Below are 12,463 nucleotides of genomic sequence, written 5' to 3' on the forward strand. Positions count from 1 at the left end.
TGCTCTGCCTTAGCAGCGAAAATAGAAACTATTTGTTAAATAGTTTTCAGTGACAACTGTTAGTAAAAGAAATGTTCCTCTATGTATAGATTCCTTTGCAACACCTAGAGTGGTAGGTAAAGGACTGAGAGTAGATTGTTCAAGCAGATCTAACCTTAACTGTGGAAAAACCTGGCTCTGTTTAGAAACAAAGACATAAAATTGTTGGAAGGAAAAGGGAAATAATACAGCTGCAAAAGAATTCAGTGTGGATTTTGCCTTGAGAACAGACTTATTAGCAGATAAATTTTAAAAATAAACTTTTATTGGCAAATGCATTTCATTCCAAGTGGAAGCTGATATTGAATTACCAGAAGAAAGTATCTGGTTTGGCTATATCTGAATTCTCACATAGTTAAAGTATTAATGGCAAACCAAAAGTCAGATGCTTCTGCCTCAATTCTGAAAGTAAATATCACAAAATTAATTCCCACTGTTGAATGTCCAATTAAAATTCCTGCTATATGCGCCAAAAACTGTGTTCTTCTTCACTATGCATGATTCACAAATAACATGGTGTTTCCAAAACATGTCTGAAGACAAATTCCTACTGTATTTAGCAAAGATGAGAAGAACTAAAGCTTACAGATGACTATGAATGGAGCCAAATTGTGATGTTCAAAGGAGGAGATGTCAGTATGTGATATCACGAGTCCATGTTCATTTTAATGGAGTATTCTGTAGCTAAAGTGTTCAATCAAAAATCACCATTGACCTCAATAGACAGGATCAAGTCTATGAAAGTCTGTGCCTAAGAAGAAAAATCTAAGGCATTTTCTGCTTTTGACTAAATATAGACAATGATCTCAGTTTCAACTTGCTTAGGAAAAAAATGTAGTGGTACACTGAATCCAGCCTTTCTGAGTAGACAGTGAAATTTTTTGATGCTATTGAGAGGAGACCCCTTACAGTGCAAAGCAATGTGGACATTTTGGGTTGAGAAGGAGGCTTTAGTGAGCATTTCTGGGGGACACTCAGATGGTAGGTGGAATAATCAGAAACTGCTATTCCACCTCCAATTGATTATAGAGAGAGGTTAGGCTTCTGATATATTTCAGCTAAGAAAGGCAAGTAAAACGGGATGAATCCAGGCCATCGTGTTCAGCAAGGTAAGATACAGTATGATCACATGTGGCACAATTTGTTCTTTACTATACTAGACTATCATCGTTTGTTGTAGTTAAGTACTACATTGACAGGTTTATAAAAAAAGCCTTATGTAGACAGATCTGTTTAGTCACTGATAGAAACAAGATCTGGGAGAATAATTTGAAGTGAATAATTTATTGGATGGTTTCTGTCTTTTTCTCTGCTCTGAATTATCCATGAACATAACATTGTTCTAGAAGATATTAATGATTATCACAGCATCGCCGTTTGATTTATTCAGTTACAGACTTGGTTAAAGCTGAAAAATGTTGCAGGCAGCTTTCTTTCAGGATCATTGGAGGAACAATTAAATTTGGGCACCATAAAGTAACAATTTAAACATTTAAACATTTAACATTTAAAGTGTCAAAGTAAAAAAAAATTTTCCAGACTTGGGTGGTGTGCAGTATTTGACAATGGTATGGAAAACAGTATTGTAAGAAGTTAGTTTACTGGAATTTAAAGGTAAAAATAATGTGTTCTTGTGAGGGAATAAAAGTAATTTCTGCCCAGGTTTATTAGTGCACAGACTTAGAATTTGTCATTAATAAAACTGTGCTCTTCTTGTTTTCAAGAGGTTTGAAAGCATAGGAATGTTTTAAAGAAACAGGTTGGTATTTAATTATATCTTTGACATATTTTCTGTTTTTTCACATGATTAAGAATGACTTAGCAGAATCCACAAATTCATTGTTTGGAACCAGTAGGACAGTTTTTTTCTCAGATGTAAATTTCCAGTAATTATTTTACCTCAGTAACTTGAGGAGAACTAAACTGCTCAAATACGAGATTCCTTCTGTTTAAATAAATTATTTGGCAACCTGTTTTCAGAGGTCATCTTATTTTTAATTTTTACTGGATTCAGTGATTATAAAAATTGTTTAATGGTGCAGATATTCAGAATTTTTATTCCGATTCACCTTCTGTAAAAACTTATCTTCATTTAAAATTCCTATGAATTTGCTTCTTGTAAACTCATTTGCTAGAATATTTGCAGAAGACAAATGCAACAGGTTCATGAGAAGTGTCCAGGTAAGTTTCCTTAGAAATGAAAACAAATACAGCAAATGCCTAGCCTTGTTTTCACTGTGCTGATGAAGTTGTTAAATGAGAACAGAGCTAATAGTGATCACTGAAGTAATTGCTAGACCCATCCATCTCACTGTGATGTACTGCTGTTTATCTGCTGTTCTCACTGACCTTTGTTTATGGTCTTTCTTCCTGTTTCCAATACATACAAAAGCACTTCTGATCCAGAGCAATGGAGAGATTTCATGAGCCGCTGAAACCAAAGCTGGTCTTTCATGATCTTGAGAATATATTGCAATGCATCTAATTCATTACTCTCTGTTAATTTCAGTTAATTTGGATAATTTTCTATTTTCCACATAGTGATTTAAAAAAGGTAAAGATCTATACAGAGTATTGTTCTAGGAGGTCAGACAAATTACATCTTTGCAATGCTGTAATTTAAGAATTATTTCTTATATATATATATATATCACCTCATCTACGTTTTACCAGTGAAAATACAGTTACAAACTAACAGTACAAACTAACAATTCTCAAAAAAACAACAACCAAAAACATGGAGATCTAGACCTTTAGTTCATTGTCTGATGAAGAAAATGGGAATTGAAAAATGACCTGGATGTGTTTCTGAAGCACATGAGGGATGTGCTGTGAACATCTGGGAATTAACCAAACAGCTGAATAAGAGTAGTAGGAAGAGAAATGAAAATGGGTTGCTCTCCTCAGAAAGAGACATACATTGCACACAAGCCCATGAAGTCTTCAAAATTAAAGCCTTGATTGTGGATGTCATAATGAGTCAGTTCCTTTTTTTTTATTATTATTATTTTTTTAATTTATCAACTGCCTTTTTGGGCAGCTTTCTCCATGAGCTGTGAAATTACACATTTTTCATTCACTCTAGGATAATTGGTCTTCTATCATTTCAGTGTTTCTCCAAATTAGATGAAAATCTGTTCATTTTATAAGAGTTTGTTTTGCTTTGTTTTGTCTTAAAAAACTAGTGGCAGTACTCACTGCACATACTTCTGTCAGTGAAGAAATTTATCATAGTTGCTCCTTACCCTTGGAAAAGTCAAACCACCAGCAAAGCTCCTTCTGAGAATGCTTGTAAGCCAGTGAGTTCACCTTCATTTACTGTTTTGCTTTCTTTCACAGTCCTCAGCAAAATGCTTAAATGTCTCCATGTGGCTTTCTGAGGATAATTTGCTTTATTTTTTTGTTCTTTTTTGAAACTGAAGTATGGGCATAAACATAGCCTCTGTATAGTCCTGTCATCAGATTTTTTTGGCTCCATATGTGCCTGGTCACTTCCTAAATGTCTCCCCTCACAGCTTGTGCTGTGAAGGCTGATAGTAAAATGGCCAACATGCAGCATGTGTTCAGAATGTGTGAAATGGCTTCTCTGTGCAAAGAACGTCTATTTTATAGCATCTGAAAAAACTCTTCTGCATGTAAATGCTTTTATCCTATGCTGTAGCCTACCTTATGTACTTGTTAAAAAATATGGTTTTTTTTGGTTCTGGATCTCATAGAATTTCATTCATTGTTCATTTCCATTCAGAGCAACTTCATTACCTGGTCCACTAACCTGTATTCTCTGAAGAAAGGTGCCTTTCTCCCACTCAGTTCGTCTGTGAAGGTAGCCCTCCTTCAGACTGGGCCATCCTCTAGTGACAGTACTGTTTATTTTTACAATAGCCTGGACAAAAAGACTAGATACAATAAGCAACAAAATTTGGTTGTGAATATAAATTTGATGCCAGTGTCACAGCTCATGTTCTTTGTTTGTTTGTTTGTTTCTTCAGGCCAAGTTCATTCTTAAATATCAGTTATTTTTCACAGTTGTTAGTGCCTAGACCAGCCTGTTCTCGTAAAAGCCATGGAAAAAACTCTACCCAGTCAGATCAACAGCAATCCTTCATTTTTTCTCTTTGAGGTGAAATCCTGCAGGCTAGATGTTGATTAACATATTTTGTTCTCATTTAAAATGCTTTGGCACAGGATTTCACATCAGTCTTTTTCCACAAAGGAGTTCAAGAATATGCAAAGCATCAGCCAAATATTTCAATAAGAACAAAACCATTAACAAATACATTAAGAAGTGTTCATGCTATGTCTTCTTAGACACCACACCTAAAATCTTTTAGTTCAATCACAGCAGCCCAGTACTGCTATCTATCTAGAAAGGCAAATTTACTTAGGCTCAAGAAAATAAGACTGATTCCACTTTACTGAATGGGACATCTGAATCAGTCCTTGAGGAAAGTTTAGGCTGGGTCTGTTCCCGTTTGTCTGCTTTCCCAATTTTCTGGAGTCTCAACAGCAGGCTTCATTTTCCAGACTACAGTTCACATTGAGTGGACTTATATGTTTGTTCTCCCATTTGATGGGGGAAAAAGCAGCATTAGTCACATGTGTGCTCAACTGGAAGAAAAGGAAAAGGGAAGAACGAAATCTAAAGTTGTTCATTTTAAAGGCAGTGGATTTCCTAAATCTGTTGCTTTCTTCACCTCCAGCAGACAAGTTTATTTAGATCGCTTTTGTTTTCCTAGGTGAGAAAGCGTTGACCATGTCTCTCCCTCATTCTGTAGGCAGTGACATCTGATTTTGTTCATTATGTTATATTACAGTGAATAGTTGATCCTGCCAAGCTCAACTGAAATTCTTACTCTCTGGCTTCCCAGTTCCAGTGTTTTGTGAAACAGTAATTAATGATCGTTGGGGGAAGCAAGTTAGGAACTGTTGACTTCCTCATGTGACTCTTTGTTAGTATCATTGTTCGTGCGTTGTAATGAAGCAAAAATGATCCTTCTTGGAAATTGTTGCTAGTGAGATCACAGTTATTCAATACCAACATTGCTTACAACAGTTAAGCTTTTACTGTCTTGGTTCCAACCCTGTCAGTTTTGTCTCCCCTGAGATCCCATTTTTTGTTAGCTAAAAGCTGTGGGAGGATGTGTTATGAATTACGCCATTCTCAAAACATATACTGTGCTGAGGAAACATCAAGGCTTCTAATTGGGAATTATGAATTTCCTAGTGATAGACAATGGAGACATGGATAATTTGAAAGATGTAATGAAAGTTAATCCCTCCGTAATACGAACATAATTATCCAAACAGTGGTGTGTGTAATATAATGGGTTACCCTCCAGGTTCCAAGGCATTCCTTCACTTATCTCTGATTAAGGTCCATATTAAGTTGCTTTGTTAAACTTAGTGCCTTAGAACCTGGAGGGGAAAGAAGTTCTTGCAGGAACTAGAGGCTATGGGATTCACTTAGTAACTCAGTATGGATCTATGTTTGGCTTTGTCTTGGACTGGTAAAATGGTTGAGAATTTTGCCATATTCAAGAAATAATCTTTTACAGCGCCCTGGATTACAACAGCAAAGGATTTTGCCATGAAAATCAAGTTATGTTCTCATAGCAGAGCAGTATAGTTTAAGAGGAAGCAGAGGAAGTTGTATTGCTAACCCAGCATTTGTGGCTGTAGGATATAACATTCGATAGAGTTGTTAGGAGTCCCAAGTTTTGTGTAGGCAGCAAATCTGTGGAAGAGCAGTTAAGTGCTGTGTTAGTTCTATGGGAAATGTAAAGTATCTACTTACATTAGAGGAAAACCTAGGCTTGCTGAAACTAGGAACAGACTTGTGATTTCCATCTATTGAATTAAAACAGCTGAGAAAGTTTTTCAGAGAAAAACATCAGTGTTCCTTTTTGTAACATTGAAGCGAAACTAAAGTTTCTGAAATCTGATTATATTAAAGTTGATAGCACTGACATAGTCACATCAAAATAATACTGAACATGCATCAGAATGAATTTACACACTCTACTCCTTCTGCCAAAATAAAATACTAGGATTAAATATATTAGAGAGCAAAGCAAGCACGGGGCTAACCTGCAATATATAAAAACCCAGCCAACATTGATAAAGAAGTTTTTAAACATATTTGCTGTTTGTTTTTGTTACTATACATTGTTTATATTTTTGTAAAATTCATGTCTTCAGTTCCACTGTGTGGCCTTATGCAAATCTATCTGAAAACAAGGATTTTGCCTGCCAACAGTTAAGTGTTGTAGATCTTGCCTCTTCATTTTACTAAGTGAATTCAATTTCAGTGGAATTCCATGCAGAACTACATTTAGAGGAGACGATTTGAAGATTCAGGACCTGATGTAAGAAAGAATGTGAGGAATGGCTATGGAAACCAACAAAGGAAAAGAGGCTGTAATGAAAGTAATAAAGTTTTAAGTTTCCCTAACACAGCTGTGTTAGCTGTGCACAGTGGAAAACTTTAGTTTGTGCTGGAGCACAAAACAACATCACAACAAAAAAAATCAAAGATGATAGCTTTCATGTCTAATGTTTTCCTTTTGGGATTTCACAGTTGGTTTTCAGCTCCATATCCAAGATCATTAAATTAATAGGTCAAGTACTTCAGTCTGAGGCTTGTTGAATTGTTCTGCTGGGTATAAGAAAGATACCTCTAGAGCATCAGTTTGGCTCTGGACTGTGTGTTGAAGAGCACTTGTAACTTGCATCTAAAATGATCAAGGTGATGCTAGGCAGCTGTACTTACAAAGTTTTCATATTTAGTTAGACACAAGGGAAAAGTAGTATCCTGCTTGAGTTTTGGAAGATGATAAAAAAAAGAGATAATAGTATTTCTAGGTCTCTGTGCTCGTGATCACTGAGCTGCTTTGAGGTGGCAGCAGTTCAGTTTTCCTTTACGTTCTTCCTCATTCAAAAAAATGGAAGCAGCTTCTTACCGCAACAGCTTCCATTTTGCATAAGAAACAATAGTCCCCAAGCCTGGGTAAAGCCTGGCATTGTAGTTTTCTAGAGCAAGAACTGTGAAGAAGAAACCTTGTACAATAGTTTAAGTCTCTGCCAACATAGGTCCATCCCTCGTGGAATGGTTTCCACTATTTTGTTTAGTTTCAAATTAGTGCTATCCTGGAAACTGTTCACCACTGGAACAAACACTTTTAGCCTTATACTGAAATTGACCAACTGTCTGTCCTTTCAGGAGATTTGATGAAGGACCTGCTCACTGCACTTACCCTATAAGGGCTATTTTAGATACCCTATTCCAAAACTGGGTTTATTGCTTTCTAAGTGCCCTGAAATACATTTATGTCTTATAAATACTACAGACAACGATTTTGTGGCACTTGAAATTCTTGCTTTGTTGGTACAGTACCTCTTTGATTTGACAAACCAGGCAGCCTGTGATATAGTACATACCTGCGCCAAAGTGAAATCAAGAAACAAGCCTCTGTTCTAGTCTTCGTTTACATTTCAGAACTTTTCTAGTTGGGGAATCAGGTTTCAGTTGGCTCTTCCTTTGTTCTGAGTACAGTTAGTAACTGCATGCATACTTTGAATAACCGTAGGATCTGGTCCAGGGCTCTTCAAGAGCACTGTTACTTGCTGCAGCAAACACGTCCCTGATATCTCTTACCATCAACTTCAACCTGCTTTGGAAAAATGACTACTTCATTTTTTGCTACTGATGTTATCTTCATCTGTATAAATAATTAGCTGTTTTATGTGGAATAAAGTTGTAGATCTTGGGTTCTGTGTGTAGACAGAAACATTTCTAGAGTACTGAAAAATCATTGAGTGAGAGCAAGGAGGGCAAAATTTGAGGCGCTCTCTCTGTTCTGTGGTATATTAAATTGAGATAACTTTTGGCCACAATGCTGAATCTACTGAATTGCATTCTCTGGCTTTTAGTGGTTCCTTTTTAGAGTATAGAACTAAAATTATAGTGCACAGGACATTTACTGAAGCCAGCATCATCTTGCAGCAGATCTTCATGACCTATCAATTTCAAACAGGGTATGCCCATCTTTACTGTGTTGTGATATCATATAAAACAGCAGTTTTATGAGGTATCTTTTACTGTACTAGCTAAAATAGACAGACTGGCAGCAGTAGAAGAGGAAGTCTTTATAATTTTGGTTGCTGAGCTGCTCCAAAGGAATTTGAAATTCAGCTGCTTGTGTACTTTGACATGTCTGTCTGTAATGCTGCTAAACCACTGCCTCGCTCACTGCTACCACAGTGATTTCAAAATTGCCTTAATTGATTTCAAATCATCTTTGTTTTGATATTGTTTCTACAAGGAAAGCCATAATCAGAAGAGAGAGCAATAGGAGTTTTCTCTCATATTTGAAGTATGTGTTTTAATGGAGCTTGGACTACTTAGGAGCTCTTTTCTTCTTTGTGCATTAATAAAAACCTCCACAGTGTTATCAACAGAGTTGTTTTCATCAACTCAAGTTTTTGCTTGAGTTTTTGCTAAGAACATTACTTTCAAATGAGAAACGGTGAAAAGACAAAAAGAAAATTTCTCTCTAGTTTCTTTCCCAAGAGGCAGATAACATATTGACTACTGCAGTTTCAACCTGATTCTTACAACACCAGAAAAAAAAAATTCTCAAGACCATTAAATGTTTTTTTAATCCTATTAGAGAGGCACCATTCAGCTTTGTTTTCTGCTTGTGGTGAAAATTCAGTTCAAGGCTGACTTCATGCAGGAAACAAGACATATGGTGAAACATATTGAAATAAATGCATGCAAGTGTCTTGTTATTAACATTCTGTAGTTATATACATAAACAGAAAGAAGCAAAAAAGCAAAAATAAAAAGAATCAGATCATTAATAAAACAGAGCTCAGATGAACTTCCAAAGGTGCATTTTTGAGGATCAGACTAAACCTTTGAGGCAAACAAAGAGCAGGAAAAATCTGACAGCTGAAAAGTCTGTGCAGCTTTATTCTTAGTTGTGGGGAACTTATTGGAAAACACAGAAGCATTTTAAGTTAATTAAAATAATTAATAACATAATTAATGCTATTTTGAATGTCTGTCACTAAACATTAATTATCTTGTAGCCACTAGAACAACATGATGAAAGCATCATTCATACTGGTTAGTGTAAAACTGTATTCCTTTGGTAGAATTTGGATGTTGTCAAATGAAAATAAACGGAGTAACAAACTATATATTTGTTCAACAAAGCAAGTCTGTGTGACCTGATTTGAGAGGTCTTGAGAAAAAGGCCTCCTGGTGTAGAAGTTCTGTTGCTGGAATTGTGCTCATTAGTTCTGGCAAATAGCAAATGGCACATATTAGGTGAGGAAGGAAATTAAAACAATAATAGGAACAAGAAATTATTTTGCACTTACTACTTTATATTGTCCAAAGAGAGTCTTAAGACCCTGATAGAAGGAAATAGGAATCCTCAGAAGCTGAGAATACTGATTATCACAGTTTTCTTTCTCCCTTGAAGATTCCCTTTTTTAACTTTCCCCAGAAAAACAAAATTTTTTATGAAAAAGTTACATGTCATTAGCATTCAGTTTCTTTCATGGTGGATCTCAGCATTAGGGTAAGACACACTCACTTAGCCTGAGCATTTCTACTTGCAGCAAAGGGTCTTTCTAGGAATATCACCGCTAAACCTTAAAATGACTCACCCAGAATCCAGTACACTTACATGGAACCATTCAGGATGCCAGGAGTGCGCTGTCTTTTTTTTCTGGCCCTGTATCCCAGATGAACCCAATTACAGTAAGTACCTCAGCCCTATACAGCACAAGCTGTATGGCAGTTGGGCTCATTTCCCATACCCAGCTGCTTCTCCTTGGAGGAAAAAGATTTCTGCTACAGATGAGAGACTAAAGTTTGGCTTATCTTCATATGGCCTAAGTGTGACATTCCTGAAATAATTCAAAATTGGTATGAACCTCTTTCCTTTTAAAACACCAAGTATGTCCAAATCTTTCTCCTTGTTCCTCAGTGGAACAGGTTGCCTAGCGAGACTGTGAATGCCTCCTCCCTGGAGGCATTCAGAGCTGGGCTGGATGGGGACTTTGAGCAACCTGGTCTAGAGGGAGGTGTCCCTGCCTATAGCTGGGGGGCGGGGGGGGGGGTTAGAACTAGTTAATCCTAAAGGTCCTTTCCAACCCAAACTATTCTATGATTCAGCTGCCACTACAAGCCTATTTCATACAGCTGCTGAAGTTGGGGAGTGTTGAAGGGCTTACATTTATTGCTTCTGTGAACTGTCCAGAGAAGGGCAATGAAACTGGTCAGGGTTCTGGAGCACAAGTCTTGTGAGGTGCGGCTGAAGAAACTGGGATTGTTTAGTCTGGAGGAGGCTTGAGGGAGACCTTATTGCTCCCTACAACTCCGTGAAAGGGGGCTGTGGTTGAGGCGGGAATCAGCCTCTTCTCCTATATTACTAGGAATAGGACTAGAGGGAATGGTCTCAAGTTTTACCAGGGGAAGTTCAGGTTGGACATTAGGAAAAATTTCTTCTTTGAAAGAGTGGTTGGGCACTGGAACGGGCTGCCCAGGGAGATGGTTGAGTCACGATCCCTAGAGGTGTTCAAGGAACATTTAGTTGTTGTACTAATTGACGTGGTTTAGTGGGGAAATATTGGTTGTAAGTTGGACTGGATGGTCTTGGAGGTCTTTTCCAAGCTTGGTGATTATACGATTCTATGAACGATGCGAGTCTGAGTCACTATCAGTTAAACTGGAAATTGGGAAAGTAGCAGAGATTTTACACTTTTGACAGAGGGAAATATAAATGGCATTAAACAGTCAAAAAACTGCATTAGCCTTGAAATAAGACCTAACACCTGGGACTTAGTGCATTTGCAGAAGCCTGTGACACAGCCTGTTCTGTAGCATGCAGATGTAGAAAGTGAAAGTTTATAAATTGACATTTTTGTGTGTAAGTAAATAAAAAGCTGAGCATGCCTAGCATGAGTAAGATGTGTTCGTGTAAGAACTGTGGGATTTATTACCCTTTGTGTCCGTATATGTTTATAGAAATGAGACATTTGTCAAGTAGTTTGGAAATGTAAAATTCCTTTATGCTTTAATTTGTATCATTTTCATTGCCACTTATGTTTCTTTTTGCCAGATGCTCCTTGAGCTTGTCCTTTTTTCCTCTCATTCATTCATCTATCTGGGAGCAGCAGTTGGTAGCTGTTGTGATTTAACCCAGCAAAGTTCAACACCATACAGCCTTTTGCTCACTCTCACCCCTCCCATTGTGATGGGGAAAATAGAAAAAAAAAAATAGAATTTGTGGTTTGAAATAAAAACTATTTACTAAGAAGGGAGGAACAATGGTAACAATAATTATATATATATGTATATTTATGCAGAAAACAAGTGATGCACAAGCAATTCCTCACCACCTACTGACCAGTGTTCAGCCAGTCCGTGAGCAGTGGCTGCCTGCCTGGTCAACTCTTCTCAGTTTCATGTTTTTTTCACGTGATGTCATATGGTGTAGATTATTCCTTCAGCCACTTTGGATCAGCTTTCCTAGTTCTGTTCCCTCACAACTCTTTGTGCCCCCCCCCCCCCCCCCCCCCCAGCCTTCTCATGGGCAATACAACAGGAGAAGCTCAGAAGCTGAGAAACTGAAATATCCTTGGCTCTGTACAGCACTGCTTAGCAACTAAAACATCAATGTGATATCAACATTGTTTTTCTCCTGAAGTCAAAACATAGCATCATATCACACAGTACGAACAAAATCAACTCTGTCCCAGCTGAAGCCAGGACAGTAGCAAAGTGACAGGAAGAACTGTTGCTCCAGAGGTTTAACCATGACACATGAGAGTTATATACATCAGTCAGATGTTCTCTAGCTTTTGTGACTTATATATTCCCTCTCTTTCATGGGATACATTTAGGATCCCATTGGAAGCAATTAGATATGAAATATCAACATATATTTATTAAACAGGCACTGTTTTCATTGTTCCCTCAAGTGTGATTTAGCAGTGCTACAAAATCAAGTCTTGGTGTAATGTATATCCTCTCATTGTTCAAACAAAAGGAAAATAAACAGAAGCAGTAGGTACAGATTGTATATTGTTGCTGAGCTTCTCAGTCAGTGGCAAGCTAATGAGAGAAAGTGTGGTAGTCTGACAGGAGGTATTGCCTTTGATGAGCCAGGAGTTGTACGTGAAGTAGATTCTTGGATTTATTATTTTTTTTTAACTCCAGCTGGCTATCTTCAGGGAGAATGTGCAGATCTGACCATCTAAGAAATTGCCACATAGAGAGTTCCCACCCTATACATCAAGCTGCCTGTTTTCACTATAGCTTTTCTGTGAAACATCAACCTAGTCTGTCAGTCACAGCTTCTGAGGGTAATGATGACCACAGACTGGAACTGATAGTTCAGCTGGAGAT

General features: G+C 37.3%; 1 long non-coding RNA gene across 1 annotated transcript in view; it reads left to right on the plus strand.

Annotated features, from left to right (window-relative positions):
* Window positions 1-878: 878 nt before the first annotated feature.
* LOC107053527 overlaps window positions 879-12,463 on the plus strand; it is a 210,855-nt gene continuing 199,270 nt past the window's right edge. Inside the window, exon 1 of the long non-coding RNA XR_001466852.4 lies at window positions 879-1,148. This is a non-coding gene — a long non-coding RNA (uncharacterized LOC107053527). The remainder of the gene's footprint in view (window positions 1,149-12,463) is intronic.

Source organism: Gallus gallus, chromosome 5, assembly GCF_016699485.2.
Source record: "Gallus gallus isolate bGalGal1 chromosome 5, bGalGal1.mat.broiler.GRCg7b, whole genome shotgun sequence".
NCBI classification, from domain to species: Eukaryota; Metazoa; Chordata; class Aves; order Galliformes; family Phasianidae; genus Gallus; species Gallus gallus.